Source organism: Oncorhynchus kisutch, linkage group LG6 (genome assembly GCF_002021735.2).
Source record: "Oncorhynchus kisutch isolate 150728-3 linkage group LG6, Okis_V2, whole genome shotgun sequence".
NCBI lineage: Eukaryota > Metazoa > Chordata > Actinopteri > Salmoniformes > Salmonidae > Oncorhynchus > Oncorhynchus kisutch.
In genome coordinates, this window is record NC_034179.2 from 57856139 (window position 1) to 57875007 (window position 18869).

An 18869-nucleotide genomic window follows, 5' to 3' on the forward strand; every position below is an offset into this window, starting at 1 on the left:
GGCCTGTGTGTCCGTGTGAGCGGCAGACAAAAGAGGATGCGCTTTCGTTCGCAGAGGGAGGCGGAGTCTGATGATCTCTTCTGCAGGGGTTGGTGGCATGACCACATAGGCGGAGCTGACAACAGAATGAGCCTTCCCGACAGCGCCTGCCTACCCTGGCCTGCGGTTGACAAGGGTTTCTGTACCGAGACGCTGATAGCTGGTTCACATGTTTTTTTTGTTTTCACCCACCAGCTTTCGTGAAATGACTCAGAATGCCCTAAACTATACATCTAGTATGTAATCAGAAGGACCATGCAAAATGTGATAGAAGTATAAAAAATATATATCATCTTACGTACTACACATGCAGTTTTCCATTAGTTAGGTGAACATTCTATCTATGTTAGCAAAAACCTTCTGAGAACCTTTTTAGCATGTGTTTGGTGTTAAAGTTAGGAGAACATTCCCTTAATTTCAAACATAAGTTATCTAGAATGTGGTAACAATGTTCTCAGAATACGCAACATTAATGTTCTAGTTGCATTTTATAGGACATTGCAAGAACATTCATGTTTTCTGAGGGTTAGTTACATAAACCATGTAGAACAAACATGTGTCTCTGATTAGGAATCACATCAGCTCTTGTCATTGCATTTCTATCTGAGAATATTCCATCAACGTTCCACCAAACATATATAGACCATCAAGGCCCTGATTGGTGAACCACTGAGCCATTCACAGCTCTTTTGGTAAGGGAGAGTCACATATGGTGCCTTTAACATTGTGTTTTCAATGTACATATGTGACATACATGAATATATTATGCATGTTCATTTATATAGTAATTATTATTCAACGTGTTCTCACCTGGGATTTGAACTCACAACCTCTTGGTTCAAGGCATTCAGATCTTCCAGCTTCTCCACCATGTCAGTGTCATTTACCAGCTAATTTGACTATTCTCTCATCATTGATTTGATTGACTTATTTCAACAATTTAAGGGACTTCTGTATAGTTATCTAATGTTGGTGGGGCATATTAACCTGTTTTAAGGATACTACTGAATCACTATGATCAATAAAAGTGTTTCTTGAGTGTACTTTTAACAGAGCTGAGATTTACTTCAAAGTGCATTCATCCTATTGCTTACACATATGAAGTTGTATCAGATATACACAAGTACCTAGGGAGGAAGAGGTTAAGGTTGCTTCTGGACAGGTCCTAATACTGGCCCAATAAGTCCATGCAACAGAATATGCAACATTAATGTAGATGCGTTTTATGGGACGTTGCAGGAACATTCATGTATCCAGTTTTCTGAGGGGTAGTTACTTAAACCATGTAGAACATTCTGATTAGGAATCACATCAGCTCTTGTCATTGCATCTCTATCTGTAATATTCCATCATCGTTCCACTAAACATACACATGGTTGCCCTGATTTCAGAATATACAATATTAATGTTCTAGACACCTTCCATGAGAACATTCCTGTTCATAAACAATGTAGAACAAACATGTCTCTGATTAGTAATCACATCAGCTCTCGTCATTGCATTTATATCTGTAATTGTCATGGGTGCTCCCTCTCCGCATCTTGGTCTCCAGGCTGCTCGTTATGGCACACACATGTCACCATCGTTAAACACACCTGCACATCAACCAGACTCACCTAGACTCCATCACCTCCCTGATTACACTCCCTTTGGTTCCTTCCACAGGCGTTATTGTTTATGTTCCTGTGTCAGTTCTGTGCGTTGGTTGTGTTTCTTATTTTGTATTATGTTTTGTGTTTATTTATTAAAACTCTCACTCCCTGAACTTGCTTCCGACTCTCAGAGCACATCGTAACAGTCCTAATGTATTGCCGAAACATGGCCCAAGTGGTAGCGTTACTTCTGATAGAAACATACCCAGAACATGGTTGTCATATTATCAGAATATCAGATACAGTGCCTTGCAAAAGTATTCATCCCCCTTGGCATTTTTCATATTTTGTTGCCTTCACAACCTGGAATTTAAATAGATTTTTTATTTGGATTTCATGTAATGGACATACACAAAATAGTCCAAATTGGTGAAGTGAAATGAAAGAAATCCAAAAGAAATGTAAACGGAAAAGTGGTGTGTGCATATGTATTCACCCCCTTTGCTACGAAGGCCCTAAATAAGATCTGGTGCAAACAATTACCTTCAAAAGTCCCATCATTAGTTATATAAAGTCCACCTGTGTGCAATCTGTGTCACATGATCTGCCACATGATCTCAGTACATATACACCTGTCTGAAAGGCCCACAGAGTCTGCAACACCACTGAGCATGCGGCACCATGAAGACCAAGGAGCTCTCCAACCAGGTCAGGGACAAAGTTGTGGAGAAGTACAGATCAGGGTTGGGTTATAAAAGAATAGTGGAAACTTTGAACCCATATGGGGCACCATTAAATCCATTATTTAAAAAATTGAAATAATATGGCACCACAACAAACCTGCCAAGAGAGGGCAGTTCATGCACTACATTTCTCAAAATCACCAAACATTCAAGAAAAATAGAAAATTGTCAAATTATATCTCAGGCCTGGAGCATGTAATATCCAATGCTTATTTGTATGATTTATTAAAAACTGTCCATGAATGGCTGCAAAAGATATACAAAGCCTCATAGGCATATAATATTTTTTTTAAATATGTGATTACACTGGCAAAATTGGAAAGAAGTGGAACATCTAAAAAGTGTGAGGAATAATGGTAATGTCTTGCTGACAAGTACACTAATTACCTTTTATATTTTAGCCTATTGTGAAGAATGAGATTTGTTCCACCGATCAGGTAAATAAAGTAGATAGATAATAAAATCTCCTGAAGACAAGATTACATAAATCTGCCCCTACACCCTTACCAAATAACTGTTCTATTTATTGTTCCCCCTTTAGAATCAAATGTACAGTTTTGGATGATTTTCATAGTTACAAATCAGTTTACTATACCAAAGTTCCCTGATAAAATATACTGTAGGTCTGTCTGCTGCCTTTTCGTTGTCACAGCCTAAAATGTCAATCCCCAAACGAGGGGACTAATGCAAGTGTGGATTACAATGACTTTAGTACATGCTGTCAAAAGGCTGCGTTCTGCAATAGGGACGGGAGTAACAGCAACCTACGTGGCTCCCTCTGCTGGGATTACGTGAGCTGGGCACCCCGACACGGACCGCTCTAAGTGGAGGTAATTAGAGAAAAGTGCCAACCAGCCGTGGAGGCCAAATAAAGGAGCACGGTGGCACACCGCGAGAGAGAACGGCACCAAGCCACAGTAGAGAAAGACCAAGCAAAACCCAAGTGATTTTCTTTATTATGTTTGTTTTCTGTCTTAAAGTTGTTTTTGCGGACTAAAACCTCCCTGTCTCTGTCAATCTCTGCACGCTCAACCCAACACCCCACGGTTTACCACACCTAATTTTCTTGACAACATTGTTCATAAAACAGCGCTACCGTGCTACTCTTTTTACAATTGTATAAACTCAGTGGAGAAGGTTCTCTCTCTTCTCTCTCTCTCTTCTCTCTTCTCTCTCTTCTCTCTTCTCTCTCTTTTCTCTCTCTTCTCTCTCTCTCTCTCTCTGCTGCAATTTTGAGGGGCGTTTCTTTAAAACATGCACCCAATCCCCTTGATCCCTTACATAACTAGACCAATCATATGCTTCAATGTAGTTCAGTCTTGTGGCAAGGACAGGACAATTAGAGGTTCCGCTCGTGATGTTTAATTGCAGATGCTACGATTTGGAGCACAGTTGAAAAGTTAACACGCTGACTATACAATGACTAATTAGCCAAATAAATGTAGTACTTTTCAATGCGTTCGATATAAGAGGTGTGCCGTGAGAGTGTGAGAAGAGGGTCAAATACGTGTGTCTCATGGCCAATGCGTAAGAGTTGGCAGCTCTGCTTAGTCTTGCAATTAAATCAAAGGGGCAATCACAGATCTTTATATTTTTTGTCTCAAATCCAGTATTGTGTCAAATCAAATATGTCTGCCATAAAAACGGAATTTTGTAAATAAGAAACACTGATGTGTACAACACTCATGCCTATAAGGACAGTTGGTGTGAATCAATTTTATTCTGAATCCAATATGGCCAACATGATTACACTCAAACACCTTAGACAGCATAAACTAGCCCTTGTTCATTTTTTTATTGTTATTCTGTCTTTAAAATGGTTTCATAAGGCTCTTGGTATATCTAGTGCAGTACTATGAATGTATTTATTATGGATCCCCATTAGCTGCTGGCAAGGCAGCAGCTACTCTTCCTGGGGTCCAGCAAAATTAAGGCATTTATACAATTTAAAAAACATTACAATACATTCACAGATTTCACAACACACTGTGTGCCCTCAGGCCCCTACTCCACCACTACAATACATAACCCGTGTGTGTGTATAGTGCATATCAAATCAAATTTTATTGGTCACATAGATGTGTTTAGCAGATGTTATTGCGGGTGTAGCGAAATGCTTGTGGTTTTAGCTCCGACAGTGAAGTAATATCTAACAATTACACAACATATACCCAATACACACATCTATGGAATGGAATTAAGAATATAAAAATATGGACAAGCAATGTAAGAGCGGCATTAAAATAAGGTACAGTAGAATAGTATAGGATACAGTATATACATATGAGATGGGTAATACAAGATATGTAAACATTAAAGTGACTAGTATTCCATTTATTAAAGTGACAAGTGATTTCAAGTGTATGTATATAGGCAGCAGCTTCTATGTGCTAGTGATGGCTATTCAACAGTCTGATGGCCTTGAGATAGAAGCTGTTTTTCAGTCTCTCGGTCCCAGCTATGATGTACCTGTACTGATCTCGCCTTCTGGATGATAACGGGTTGAACAGGCAGTGGCTCGGGTGGTTGTTGTCTTTGATCTTTTTGGCCTTCCTGTGACATCAGGTGCTGTCAATGTCCTAGAGGGCAGGTAGTTTGCCCCCGGTGATGCGTTGTGCAGACCGGACCACCCTCTGGAGAGCCTTGCGGTTGTGGGCGGTGCAGTTGCCGTACCAGGTGATACAGTCCGACAGGATGCTCTCGATTGTGCATCTGTAAAAGTTTGAGGATTTTAGCCTCCTGATTTCTTCAGCCTCCTGAGGTTGAACAGGCACTGTTGCACCTTCTTCACCACACTGTCTCTGTGAGTGGACCATTTATGTTTGTCAGTGATGTGTACGCCGAGGAACTTGAAGCTTTCCACCTTCTCCACTGCAGTCCCGTCAATGTGGATAAGGGGGTGCCCCCTCTGCTGTTTCCTGAAGTCCACTATCATCTCCTTTGTTTTGTTGACGTTGAGTGAGAGGTTATTTTCCTGGCACCACATTCCCAGAGCCCTCACCTCCTCCCTGTAGGCTGTTTCATCATTGTTGGTAATCAAGTCTACTACTGTTGTGTCATCTGCAAACTTGATGATTGAGTTGGAGGCGTGCTTGGCCATGCATGGGTGAACACGGAGTACAGGAGGGGGATGAGCATGCACCCTTGTGGGGCCCCAGTGTTGAGGATTAGCGAAGTGGAGGTGTTGTTTCCTACCTTCACCACTTGCGGGAGGCCCGTCAGGAACTCCAGGACCCAGCTGCACAGGGCGGGGTTCAGTCCCAGGGCCTCGAGCTTAATGGTGAGCTTGGAGGGTACTATGGTGTAAAATGCTGAGCTATAGTCAATGAACAGCATTCTTCCATATGTATTCCTCTTGTCTAGATGGGGTAAGGCAGTGTGATGGCGATTGCATCGTCTGTGGATCTATTGGGGTGGTAAGCAAATTGAAGTTGGTCTAGGGGCAGGTCTGGGCAATTATTTTCAATGGAGGGCCACATTAGAATATATTTTTGCCATTGTGGGCCAGAATCATATTACAGGATTATACATCATGTGTATGACTGTGTTGACAGATATATCTACTGTAAATCATGTCCAGATATGCTACTTATTTTACTTTTTTAACACGCACAGAAATAAACCACATCTGTGTTCTCCTTTTGGTGCAATGAACTACACGGAGGGAAAAGTACTACGGACAGAACTCTTGTTAACGTTTATGCACAAAAACACAAAGAGCTCAACATTACATTTAGCACATCAAAGCCCCCCCAAAAATGTAATCAGTTGAGATATAACAAGAGATCAGTCATTTACTCTCTGATCTTCTAAAGAAGCTACCCCTTTCCATTTGTTTCTGTGCCCAATTTTTTTTTAAATAAAGTAACCAGCTATACTGGTAAAGTAACTAGCTATACCTAGCTAGCATGACTGAACAAAGTGTAAACAAATGCCTGCAAGTGGTTTTGGAATGACCCAGTTTATGAACAGGGCCTAAAAACTAAGTTTTTGGTCCACCAGCCACTGTGGCAGGTGAATAAATCTACAAAACAATCCTTACCAGCCATAATAAAGTTCTTGGTTGTTTTTTCAGGTTTTGGGTTCCACCACTTTTTTTCAGATTTTCTTTAAAAAAATCACACTTTTAATAGAAAGAACATCCAATTTAGTAGTTTAAGTCAACAAAAATGCTTAAACCACATCAGGAATTCTTTTTGAGATCTGGGGGAAGAAAAACAAGTTGCCCTTTAATTGAATTTGTCCGTCAATGTTTATGTAGGATACTGCATGCACAATAGCAGAGTTTGCTAAACAAAAGACCAGCTGAATGATAAAAATCATGATATGATACCATTCTGGCAGGTAAGCCTACTTTGCAGTTAACATTTCATTTGGACAGTTTTTTGGGAAATAAATGTTTTGGCATCGCTAATTGGCTAAACAAAGTGGAAGACTGACGCATTCCCATGCCTTTACGTCTTCAGAAAGTTGCAAGAATTACAAATCACTGATGCATTCTTTAATATTATTTACATGTAGCTAAGCTTTGGATTGAATAAATCTGCGCTTGCTTTTTTTCTCTAGGGCACTCGGAAACAACTGCACAGTGAAGCCCATCATTTCCACAATTATTATCTGGGTGATTTAATTTTTTCCTGGTTGCACTGGTGCTCCCAACTTAAAATGTCAGGTCGCACAACAAAATACACTATATATACAAAAGTATGTGGAAAAAAGTATTAGTGGAGTCGTCTATTTCAGCCACACCCGTTGCTGACAGGTGTATAAAATCAAGCACACAGCCATGCAATCTCCATTGAAAAACGTTGGCAGTAGAATAGCCTTACTGAAGCTCTCAGCGACTTTCAACGTAGCACTGTCATAGGATGCCACCTTTCCAACAAGTCAGTTTGTAAAATGTCAGCCCTGCTAGAGCTACCCCGGTCAACTATAAGTGCTGTTATTGTGAAGTGGAAACGTCTAGAAGCAACAACAGCTCAGCCGCAAAGTGGGTAGGAGCTCACAGAACGGGGACGCCGAGTGCTGAAGCGCATAAAAATTGTCTGTCCTCGGTTGCAACACTCACTACTTAGTTCCAAACTGCCTCTAGATGCAACGTCAGAACAAGAACTGTTCGTCGAGAGCTTCATGAAATGAGCTTCCATGGCCGAGCAGCCGCACACAAGCCTAAGATCACCACGCGCAACGCCAAGCGTCGGCTGGAGCGTTGTAAATCTTGCCGCCATTGGACTCTCGAGCAGTGGAAATGCGCTCTCTGGAGTGATGAATCATGCTTCACCATCTGGCAGTCTGACAGACAAATCTGGGTTGCCAGGAGGACTCTACTTTCTCCATGGGGCAGGTAATGTCCTCCTGGCATCCGCCAACTATAAAGTTTGGTGGAGGAGGCATAATGGTCTGGGGCTGTTTTTCATGGTTCGGTCTAGGCCCCTTAGTTCCAGTGAAGGGAAATCTTAACGCTATAGCATTCAATGACAATTTAGACTTCTGTTCTGGCAACATTTCGGGGAAGGCCCAAAGCAAGGTCCATATAGAAATAGTTTGTGGAGATTGGTGTGGAAGAACTTTACAAGCATGGCCAGTGCCCTGACCTCAACCCCAATGAAAATCTTTGGGATGAATTGGAACACTGACTGCGAGCCCAACCTCACTAATGCTCTTGTGGCTGAATGGAAGCAAGTCACCACAGCAATGTTTCACATCTAGTGGAAAGCCTTCCCAGAAGAGTGGAGGCTGTTATAGCAGCAAAGGGGGGAACCAACCCCACGTTAATGCCCATGATTTTGAAATGTTTGAGTAGGTGTCCACATACATTTGGTTATGTCGTATCTAGGAGCATATGCGACCAAAATGGTAGCACTTTAGAGCCCTGGTCGAGTATTGAGAATATACAATTAACTGACATTGAACATGACATACCTGGAGGTAACCGCCCTGTCACCGTCACAGCATAGACACCTGGTTTGCAGTTACCTGAACAAGGAAAAGTGAAAACTAACACAATAGCATTACAACAGAATGAAATTAAACTTCAAGGTGACGTTTGAAAGAAAGTCATAGTCCAACAGGATAAACCGTGACAACAAACGTACTGATTCTCTGCCACTTGGCCACCCAGCTGTCCTCTGGACTCATCTGGGCTATCACCATGTAAACAGAGACAAAACAGTTTAACACACACTCACTGTCCAGAACTGTCCATCTCCGAAAAGTAATCAATTACAAGTAGAGAGCTTACCCATCAAACGAGGAACTTGTACACTCATATACCATCTCTCGATTCCCCTTCATCTGAAGGTATGACTCCGTTGTCACAGCCATCATATTCAAACTGGTCAATAGTCTGTTTAGGGACAAGAGAAAGATGGATTGAATGATTACACATATAGTTAGCCATGCACATTTCCACACGCCCTAGACCAGAGTTATATTACACACAAACATTTCAGCAAGCTTTACGTTGAATAGATAGTAGCAAGCTTTTTAAAAAGTTACGTTCGATAAATAGTAATTAATGTTAGCTAGGAAACCTCTTGTAAATTACTGTTTACAAATGCATGCCACTGCCAAGTGTTTGACTTTGCTAACATTAGCTTGCCAGCATAGTATTTGTATTTACCTTCACAAGAGAACACAGAATGCCCGCAAATTGTGGAGGTCCTTGGGACAAGTCTCCAAAGCCATCGAGACAAATAACAGTTGATATTTCAAGAATCTACCTGCAAAATCAATAGTTTCAAAACCCTTGTTTTGAGCTTCGAAAGGCCCGTATCGCTTCAAACCTCGGTTTAGATAGCACAGACACAACGTCTATATTCAAGGTTAGGGATACAGTTAGGAGTGTGGTTAGGGTTAATTATAGTTAGGATTAAAATCCCATTTAAAAAAGAGAAATTGTAGCAATAGGCAGGGTGTATGACTTTGCGGCTGTGGCAACTGTGCGACACAGGGACGCTTCTTTGTTGGGGTTTATCTGCGGTTGGCATCCAATGTTTACGGTGCATTACCGCCACCAACTGGACGAGGGTGAAAAAAGGAAACTTCATAAAATAAAAAAAAGAGTTCCCACTTCTTCCTTCATTTAAAATTCCATAACGCCCCAGGGCCTGAGAGGGAGGCACTGCCATTTCCATAAAAGCCACAAAGTCCACCTACTTAACATGCAACATATCTGGATCCTGCTGATGAGAGGCCAACTCTGCAGCCTATCCAACACCATGGAGTCTTCAGGAGGACCATTCGTTCCCTTAACCCTTTTGCCAGCCTCTACATTCTCTGGACTGCCCTGACTCGGGCAACCTCATTCTCTTTCGCCCTCTTCGGGCATTTCAAAGATGTAGCTTCTTGGTTCCCACCACAATTGCAACATTTCAACATGATCTTCCTCTTTCAACATGATCTTCTTTTCCACAACTTCCACATCTTCGCTTCTCTGTACTACAGACACTTGACATGTCCAAAAGCCATACTAAGGTCACACTGCATCTATCTTGGGACGAACGCTCGGACATGATGATTCACATACCCTAACTTCACCCAGGCAGGGAGGGATTCCATATCAAAAACAGAACAGACACTCTTTACTTTTACTCCAATCACCACACAATTCATCCGACGTACATCAACCACTCCAAGGATATTCTTAATTTGTTCAACATTGACGTCCCACAAGACGCCAGATATTACCCCCTTTACAGGTGCCCTGCTCTGGAGAGCAACGCACAACATGGCATATTTATCTGTTCCTCGGACTTACAAGCCCACTTCGTGATCCTCACAGCCTTTACTTTTACCCCACTACCTCTTCCACCAGTTTGGATATCTGAAACAGGTTTCTCAACTGGTATTTCATCCAGTTGCTCATCCTCAAAAAAACGCACTCCTACAAGATAAATGGGGACTCCAGCTGAGCTCTTCATTTTGTTCTCCAACACAACTTTGGTCCGTTTCCCATTTTTTTGGACAACAGTCCCATCATCCTCGATTTGGCTTCTACCACCATTAGAATCAAGATCCACATTTGCTACTGCAATTTAGTCAAATGGCAATAAAACCCTTAGGGCGTCTCTCACAGTTGCGGTGCATCACCACGATACGACACGATAATTCAGACAGCCAAGCTAGCTTTGCCCTCATGTGGGTGCTAGCAAGCAGGCTGGGGCTGGAAGCTATAGTGAGCTTTGATTGGTCAATAGCATTGCTATATCGCAGAGTATTTGCATAAAGTTCAGGTTTCTCCTACTTTGGTCCTGCCCTGTTCACGCACCCTCGTCCATGTTCCCATCGCCCAACAGTCCCTCCGCCAACTTCGCTTCCCTCCATTTCAAATGAATGGGGATCCATTGTTTCATCGCCCCAATCATGTTATGTGGAAATGCACTGTTACAATAGATTTACACATGGAACGACAGGGGGGGTTGACACATCCGAAGCCATTCGGTTACTATTCTTTGGGTACTGAATTCATTTTACGTGACGTCGGCACTCTTGTCCAACCACACCAGTCAAATCAAAATAAAATACAATTTTATTGGTCGCATACATATATTTTGCAGATGTTATCACAGGTGTAGTGAAATGCTTATGTTCCTAGCTCCAGCAGTGCAATAATACCTAACAATACAAAACACGCAAATCCCAAAAGATACAAATAAAGGAATTAAGAAATATAGAAATATTAGAACGAGCAATGTCAGTCTGGAATATAATATATGTATATGATGGTGTGTATAGACTTTATGGACAGTATGTGAATAGAAAAGGTGTACAGCAGTAGTTATATAGGATGAGCCTTGACTAGAATACAGTATATGTAGAAGAGTTCAAATGGTTATTCCATCAAACTTAAGGTGACCAGATTTCTGAAATGAAAACCGTGGACATTTCCAGTTCGGCGGTTAATATATCATTAAAATATCCAATGTTATTATCTATGAAATAAAAAAGGGGGACAATTCCGGTTTCATGTACTTAGTCTAACAGGCACACTGTGATAGACAGAGAAAACAACTATATTACCGAAACACTACAGACAAGACAGAACTGTCCGATCTGAACAGCCTTTCAGTGGTCCTGCTAGAATAAGAGCAGAAGAGAACATGAGCAAAATTTAAAAAACAGACAATAGTATATGTGAAATACTTAACATAAAAGAAATAAGATGCTGATGAGATTGGTAACTACATAATATACTTATACCAACCTAATCTGTATATTTCTCAGAAGAATGTATTTTCTTCAGGATTGCTCTGCCTTTGGCCAGCTTCTCCATGAACTCCTGGCAGGGGAGGTTAAGGTTTGTCTTCACAATAAGCATGGCCTTGATGGTAGGAACAGTGAACCTATTTCTTGCTGCTGTCCATATATCATTCATTTGGGAGAACACTCTCAACTGGTGCATTACTTCCAGGTAAGCACATGACAACAGACGCTAATCTAGCCAGGATAGTGTGTGGGATGTCATTCTATTTGAAGTCGGTAACCACCGTGCTCCATCTCTGACTAAGCGGTGTCTCCGATGTTTTCCATTCTTCAAGCGATTCCCCCTTTAGGAACTCTTGCAGGCCAGTAACTTCGTAACACAATGCATCCTCATTGATGGTCACATTGGGGCATTTTTCCTGCAGTGTGCCTGCTGCCTTCTGGATCTCTTCACGCAGAGGTTGCCTTTTTAAAAGGAGACCATGTAAATATTTTAGATTATCTGGGTGCTTTCCCCATGCTTGCAAGTAGTTCACAGCCATAGTGAAGAATGATTGGGATGTTTTGAGAAAGCTCTCTTTAGACATGTCTCCATTTTCCTCTAGCTCTCTCAGAAGTCCTCTGACCAAAACTGGAATGAAGTTTTCATCACGTCTTGCAGTCAATTTTGCCTCAACATTTCTCAGAATTGCAGCGGAGTCCACAGCACAGTGGTCCTGGCCTCCAAGCATCTTGATCATGTCACTGAATACAGTCAAGTTTCCATGGACAAAGGCCAGCCAAAGTTCAGTCAGTGGATCTTCGAACATTGTTCGTAGGACAACAGGGCATTTGTCTTCAGAAATAAAAAAAGGATTTCAATGGCACATACATTTTCAGCACTCTTTCTAGAGCAAGGAGCATGGACATCCAGCGAACATTGCTGTGTCCTAAAATATTATGGTACTCCTGGCCAACAAACTCACAAAAGCCGTTCAGTCTTTCTACTCTGACAGTGAAAATATGAACATAATTCAAATATCTTTGTGAGCAGATACTCAACATCATATCCAAAGCTGTTCTGGCTGTGTTATGAATGAAAACCTAAGCCAATCACCTCCCGCTGCAGAGCATTTTTAACTTTGGTATGGACATTGACCCTCCCCAGCCTATTCAGTCCTCCAAAGTTGGTATTTGTTGTTGGCAGAGAATGTTTTCCTGGTTACATTTTTGGATGACCACCAGGACCTCAGCTGCAATTTCCTCTGCTGTTTCTCCATTCAATTCAACAAAAATCAAGCAGTTTTGTTTCCACAGATGTGCTGCCATCATATCTTACAATATCTGACTACTATTGGTAGCAGCTTTACATGTCCAAGATTGGACGCATCAATGGACAGGGACACAAATTCAACCTGGTCTCGATCCTGTTTTACCAAAGTAGTTGCCCATGTTACTAACACGTTACTCACTATGTGTTACGGCTTTCTTCCGTCGAAGGAGAGTCGGACCAAAATGCAGCGTGGTTAAATCGAGACATCTTTAATGAAAACGAAAACACGAACAATACAAAACAACAAACGGAAAAATGTGAAAACCTATACAGCCTGTCTGGTGAAAACTAACACAGAGACAGGAACAAACACACAGTGAAACCCAGGCTACCTAAATATGGTTCCCAATCAGAGACAACGAGAATCACCTGACTCTGATTGAGAACCTCAGGCAGCCATAGACTATGCTAGACACCCCTACTCAGCCACAATCCTAATACCTACTAAAACCCCCAATACCACAACACAACACAAAATAACCCCATGTCACACCCTGGCCTGACCAAATAAATATATAAACACAAAATACTAAGACCAGGGCGTGACAGAAACCCCCCCCAAGGTGCGGACTCCCGGCCACACACTAAAACCCATAGGGGATGGTCCGGGTGGGCGTCTGTCCACGGTGGCGGCTCCGGCTCGGGACGTGGACCCCACTCCAACCAAGTCTTAGTCCCCCTGTAACGGGTCCTTTGATTGGTGACGCTCGCCGCCGACCTAGGCCTAATAACCCTCACCAAGGACCCCACTGGACTGAGGGGCAGCTTGGGACTGAGGTAGAAGCTCGGGACTGAGGGGCAGCTCGGGACTGAGGGGCAGCTCGGGACTGAGGGGCAGCTCGGGACTGAGGGGCAGCTCGGCACTGAGGGGAAGCTCGGCACTGAGGGGAAGCTCGGCACTGAGGGGAAGCTCGGCACTGAGAGGAAGCTCGGCACTGAGAGGAAGCTCGGCACTGAGAGGAAGCTCGGCACTGAGAGGAAGCTCGGCACTGAGAGGAAGCTCAGCACTGAGAGGAAGCTCAGGCAGGTAGTTTGCTCCGGCAGATCCTGGCTGGCTGGCGGATCTGGAAGAGTCTGGTTGACTGGCAGATCTGGAAGAGTCTGGTTGACTGGCAGATCTGGAAGAGTCTGGTTGACTGGCAGATCTGGAAGAGTCTGGTTGACTGGCAGATCTGGAAGAGTCTGGTTGACTGGCAGATCTGGAAGAGTCTGGTTGACTGGCAGATCTGGAAGAGTCTGGTTGACTGGCAGATCTGGAAGAGTCTGGTTGACTGGCAGATCTGGAAGAGTCTGGTTGACTGGCAGATCTGGAAGAGTCTGGCTGACTGGCAGATCTGGAAGAGTCTGGCTGACTGGCAGATCTGGAAGAGTCTGGCTGACTGGCAGATCTGGAAGAGTCTGGCTGACTGGCAGATCTGGAAGAGTCTGGCTGACTGGCAGATCTGGAAGAGTCTGGTTGACTGGCAGATCTGGAAGAGTCTGGTTGACTGGCAGATCTGGAAGAGTCTGGTTGACTGGCAGATCTGGAAGAGTCTGGTTGACTGGCAGATCTGGAAGAGTCTGGTTGACTGGCAGATCTGGAAGAGTCTGGCTGACTGGCAGATCTGGAAGAGTCTGGCTGACTGGCAGATCTGGAAGAGTCTGGCTGACTGGCAGATCTGGAAGAGTCTGGCTGACTGGCAGATCTGGAAGAGTCTGGTTGACTGGCAGATCTGGAAGAGTCTGGCTGACTGGCAGATCTGGAAGAGTCTGGTTGACTGGCAGATCTGGAAGAGTCTGGTTGACTGGCAGATCTGGAAGAGTCTGGTTGACTGGCAGATCTGGAAGAGTCTGGCTGACTGGCAGATCTGGAAGAGTCTGGCTGACTGGCAGATCTGGAAGAGTCTGGCTGACTGGCAGATCTGGAAGAGTCTGGCTGACTGGCAGATCTGGAAGAGTCTGGCTGACTGGCAGATCTGGAAGAGTCTGGCAGATCTGGAAGAGTCTGGCTGACTGGCAGATCTGGAAGAGTCTGGCTGACTGGCAGATCTGGAAGAGTCTGGCTGACTGGCAGATCTGGAAGAGTCTGGCTGACTGGCAGATCTGGAAGAGTCTGGCTGACTGGCAGATCTGGCTGCTCCATGCAGACTGACATCTCTGGCTGCTCTATGCAGACTGGCAGCTCCATGCAGACTGACAGCTCTGGCTGCTCCATGCAGGCTGACAGCTCTGGCTGCTCCATGCAGGCTGGCAGCTCTGGCTGCTCCATGCAGCTCTGGCTGCTCCATGCAGACTGGCAGCTCTGGCTGCTCCATGCAGACTGGCAGCTCTGGCTGCTCCATGCAGCTCTGGCTGCTCCATGCAGACTGGCAGCTCTGGCTGCTCCATGCAGACTGGCAGCTCTGGCTGCTCCATGCAGGCTGGCAGCTCTGGCTGCTCCATGCAGGCTGGCAGCTCTGGCTGCTCCATGCAGGCTGGCAGCTCTGGCTGCTCCATGCAGGCTGGCAGCTCTGGCTGCTCCATGCAGGCTGGCAGCTCAGGCTGCTCCATGCAGGCTGGCAGCTCTGGCTGCTCCATGCAGGCTGGCAGCTCTGGCTGCGCTGAACAGGCGGGAGGCTCTGGCTGCGCTGAACAGGCGGGAGGCTCCGGCAGCGCCGTAGAGGAGGAAGGCTCTGGCTGCGCTGAACAGGCGGGAGGCTCCGGCAGCGCCGTAGAGGAGGAAGGCTCTGGCTGCGCTGAACAGGCGGGAGACTCCAGCAGCGCTAAACAGGTGGGAGACTCCAACAGCACTGGAGAGGAGGAAGGCTCTGATAGTGCTAAACAGGCGAGGCGCACTGAAGGCCTGGTGCATGGTGCTGGAACTGGTGGTACTGAACCGAGGACACGCACAGGAAGCCTGGTGCGGGGAGCTGCCACCGGAGAACTGGTGTGTGAAGGTGGCACAGGATGGACCGGACCGTGAAGGTGTACTGGAGAGCCTGAGAGCAGGGCTGGCACAGGACGTGCAAGGCTAGGTAGGTACACAGGAGGCCTAGTGCGTGAGGCTGGCACACTCTTCACCAGCCGACTAACACGCACCTCAGGACGAGTATGGAGCGCTGACCCAGGTGCCATCAAATCCCCGACACGCTCCGTCGGACGAATATCATACCTAAAGCACCAAACTAGCAACTCCCTCATAACTCTCTCCTCCACTTTCCCCATTAACTCCTTCACAGTCTCTGCTTCACTCACCTCCAATACCGGCTCTGGTCTCCTCCTTGGCTCCTCACGATAAACAGGGGGAGTTGGCTCAGGTCTGAACCCTGACTCTGCCACACTCTCCCTGAGCCCCCCCCCCCCCCCCCCCAATACATTTTTGGGGCGGACTCTCGGGCTTCCATCCGCGTCGCCGTGCTGCCTCTTCATACCAGCGCCTCTCCGCTTTCGTCGCCTCCAGTTCTTCTTTGGGGCGTCGATATTCACCAGGCTGTGCCCAGGGTCCCTTTCCGTCCAATATTTCCTCCCATGTCCAGAAGTCCTTCGATCGCTGCTCCTCACAATAAACGGTGGGAGTTGGCTCAGGTCTGAACCCTGACTCTGCCACACTCTCCCTGAGCCCCCCCCCCCCAAGAAATTTTTGGGGCTGACTTTCGGGTTTCCTTGCCAACCGTGTTCCCTCGTATCGTCGGCTCCTATCTCCGGCTGCCTCTGCTCTCCTAAGTGTCTCCACCTGTTCCCATGGGAGGTGATCTCTTCCAGCCAGTATCTCCTCCCAAGTGTAACAACCTTTGCCATCCAAAACGTCTTCCCATGTCCATTCCTCCTTTCGCTGTTTCTGCTGTCGCTGCCTGTTACCACGCCACTTGGTCCGGGTGTGGTGGGTGATTCTGTTACGGCTTTCTTCCGTCGAAGGAGAGTCGGACCAAAATGCAGCGTGGTTAAATCGAGACATCTTTAATGAAAACGAAAACACGAACAATACAAAACAACAAACGGAAAAATTTGAAAACCTATACAGCCTGTCTGGTGAAAACTAACACAGAGACAGGAACAATCACCCACAAACACACAGTGAAACCCAGGCTACCTAAATATGGTTCCCAATCAGAGACAACGAGAATCACCTGACTCTGATTGAGAACCTCAGGCAGCCATAGACTATGCTAGACACCCCTACTCAGCCACAATCCCAATACCTACTAAAACCCTCAATACCACAACACAACACAAAATAACCCCATGTCACACCCTGGCCTGACCAAATAAATATATAAACACAAAATACTAAGACCAGGGCGTGACACTATGGCGTCACATTTTGTCCTAGCACATGTAAACTTTGGCTCATAAAGCTTCCGTGTCAGTTGTGCTGTGCAGTCCATAGATCTGTAACTATGATTGTGTCGCATAGTGTGGTATGCAAAGACACTCTCCTGCACAGCTAAACCATATTCTTCTTGGAAAGGCTCTACCTTCTTGAAGAATGTGGTGACAGAGGACATACCAACACGGGCAATCAGAGGCTTTATGCTTTTTCATCTGCTGATGTTCTACCACTGCCGTTCTTCACTGGCTGCCAATTGAAAGAGGATGCAGTGAACAATTCTATCGTCTTGACCTGAGTGTATGAAATGGATATTCTCTCATCACGTTTATCATAAAAAGTGCATTTCCATTTCTTGGAAAGAGTCATTGTATCTCCTCTGTCTGCTCTTCTTCAGTCTCCTTGTGCCACTCTTAATTACGCTCTTAACTTTTTATTCTCCTCCTCTGTTATTCCTTTCCTTCTCTTCACCTTTCCACCTCTCTCCTTGCTTCACTCTTTTTACTCCCTTCATTTTTCCTTCTCCTTCCTCTCCAATCTGTATTAATAAATGGCATACTATTAGATAACAAAAGTATTTGAACAGATTCCCATTGCTTGCCTCATGTTCGTATTTTATCTCAAAAACATTGTTTGGAATAATAAATTGGCAGGCTCTGTAACCATATCTTTACCTTTCCTCCTCTGTCTCCTTTACTCTTCTTCCTATCCAGTCTTCCTCCTCTCCACTGCTAATGCTATCCATGAACATTTCTAAATATATTTTCACACTACTTATTATAATGCCAAACCATTAAAATTGTAATCTACAAAAATATTTTCTGAATAAATTGTGCATTCATTTAATATCATATTTTCAAAATATCCCGTCCACTGCATGTTTACATGTGAACGTTTTTTAACCTAGCTACCATAACAGTAGCTAGCTAACCTAGTCGACATAGCTAACGTTAGCTAGCATAACCTATTTAAAACCTTATATAGCAGATCATATATCTATATAATAAATTGTGACATTATAATATCACTAGCTAGTATCTCAAACTATTGTAATTGGCCTGGCTTGAAAATACGTTTGTGGTGATGTTGTGGATTCACTTGACACTTGCTTCTGGACGAGTTTTCCACAGCAGTTTTCTCTAAAACTATCGCGAGCAAGTAGTTAGTAGAAGATGAGTGAATGAAGCTACTATAGCAAGCAGCCCCCTCAGTTGTCCTAAAACGAGCACAACGCGATTGAGGCGTCAACCCGTAGGCTCTGCTAAACAGGCGGGAGGATTTCAATAAGGGAACATGTTTACAATCTGTAAAATTATATAAATCATTAAAATGTGTTGTTCAGAACCAGACAAATTGCAGGCCAAACTATCCCTCTCAGCACTGCCTGGACTGCGCAAAAATGCAAATGCTTTCCGTTTGAGTTATATTAGGTTTTATTTTCATCGTTGAAAATTGCCAAACATTGCCAAAAACTCAAGCCACTTTCTTACCAAGTAAAATATTTAACTTTGCGGTCTGTTTTTAACGCACACTTAAAAACGGGGTATTTTTCAGGAACAGCTCCAGCCGGGGACAGGCCACCAAAAACGGGGACCTTCCCTTGAAAACAGGGACGTCTAGTCACCCTAATCAAACGTCAAATTATTAGAATAGTACGCAACGCAGAACAGAACAACCAGGTTAAGGGTCAATGG

At 44.4% G+C, this 18869-nt stretch overlaps 1 long non-coding RNA gene across 3 annotated transcripts; it reads right to left on the minus strand.

Annotated features, from left to right (window-relative positions):
- Positions 1–5707: 5707 nt before the first annotated feature.
- On the minus strand, positions 5708–10461 carry LOC109892192 (uncharacterized). Of its 3 annotated transcripts, XR_002255580.2 has the most exons (6): positions 8997–10461; positions 8616–8720; positions 8470–8517; positions 8297–8350; positions 6417–6481; positions 5739–5779 (listed from the first exon to the last, which is right to left on the minus strand). It is a non-coding gene; the product is annotated as an uncharacterized LOC109892192 (long non-coding RNA). The 3 variants fall into 3 exon arrangements; XR_004210342.1 differs by having other exon boundaries at positions 5708–6481; XR_004210343.1 differs by lacking the exon at positions 6417–6481 and having other exon boundaries at positions 5733–5779.
- Positions 10462–18869: the final 8408 nt, after the last annotated feature.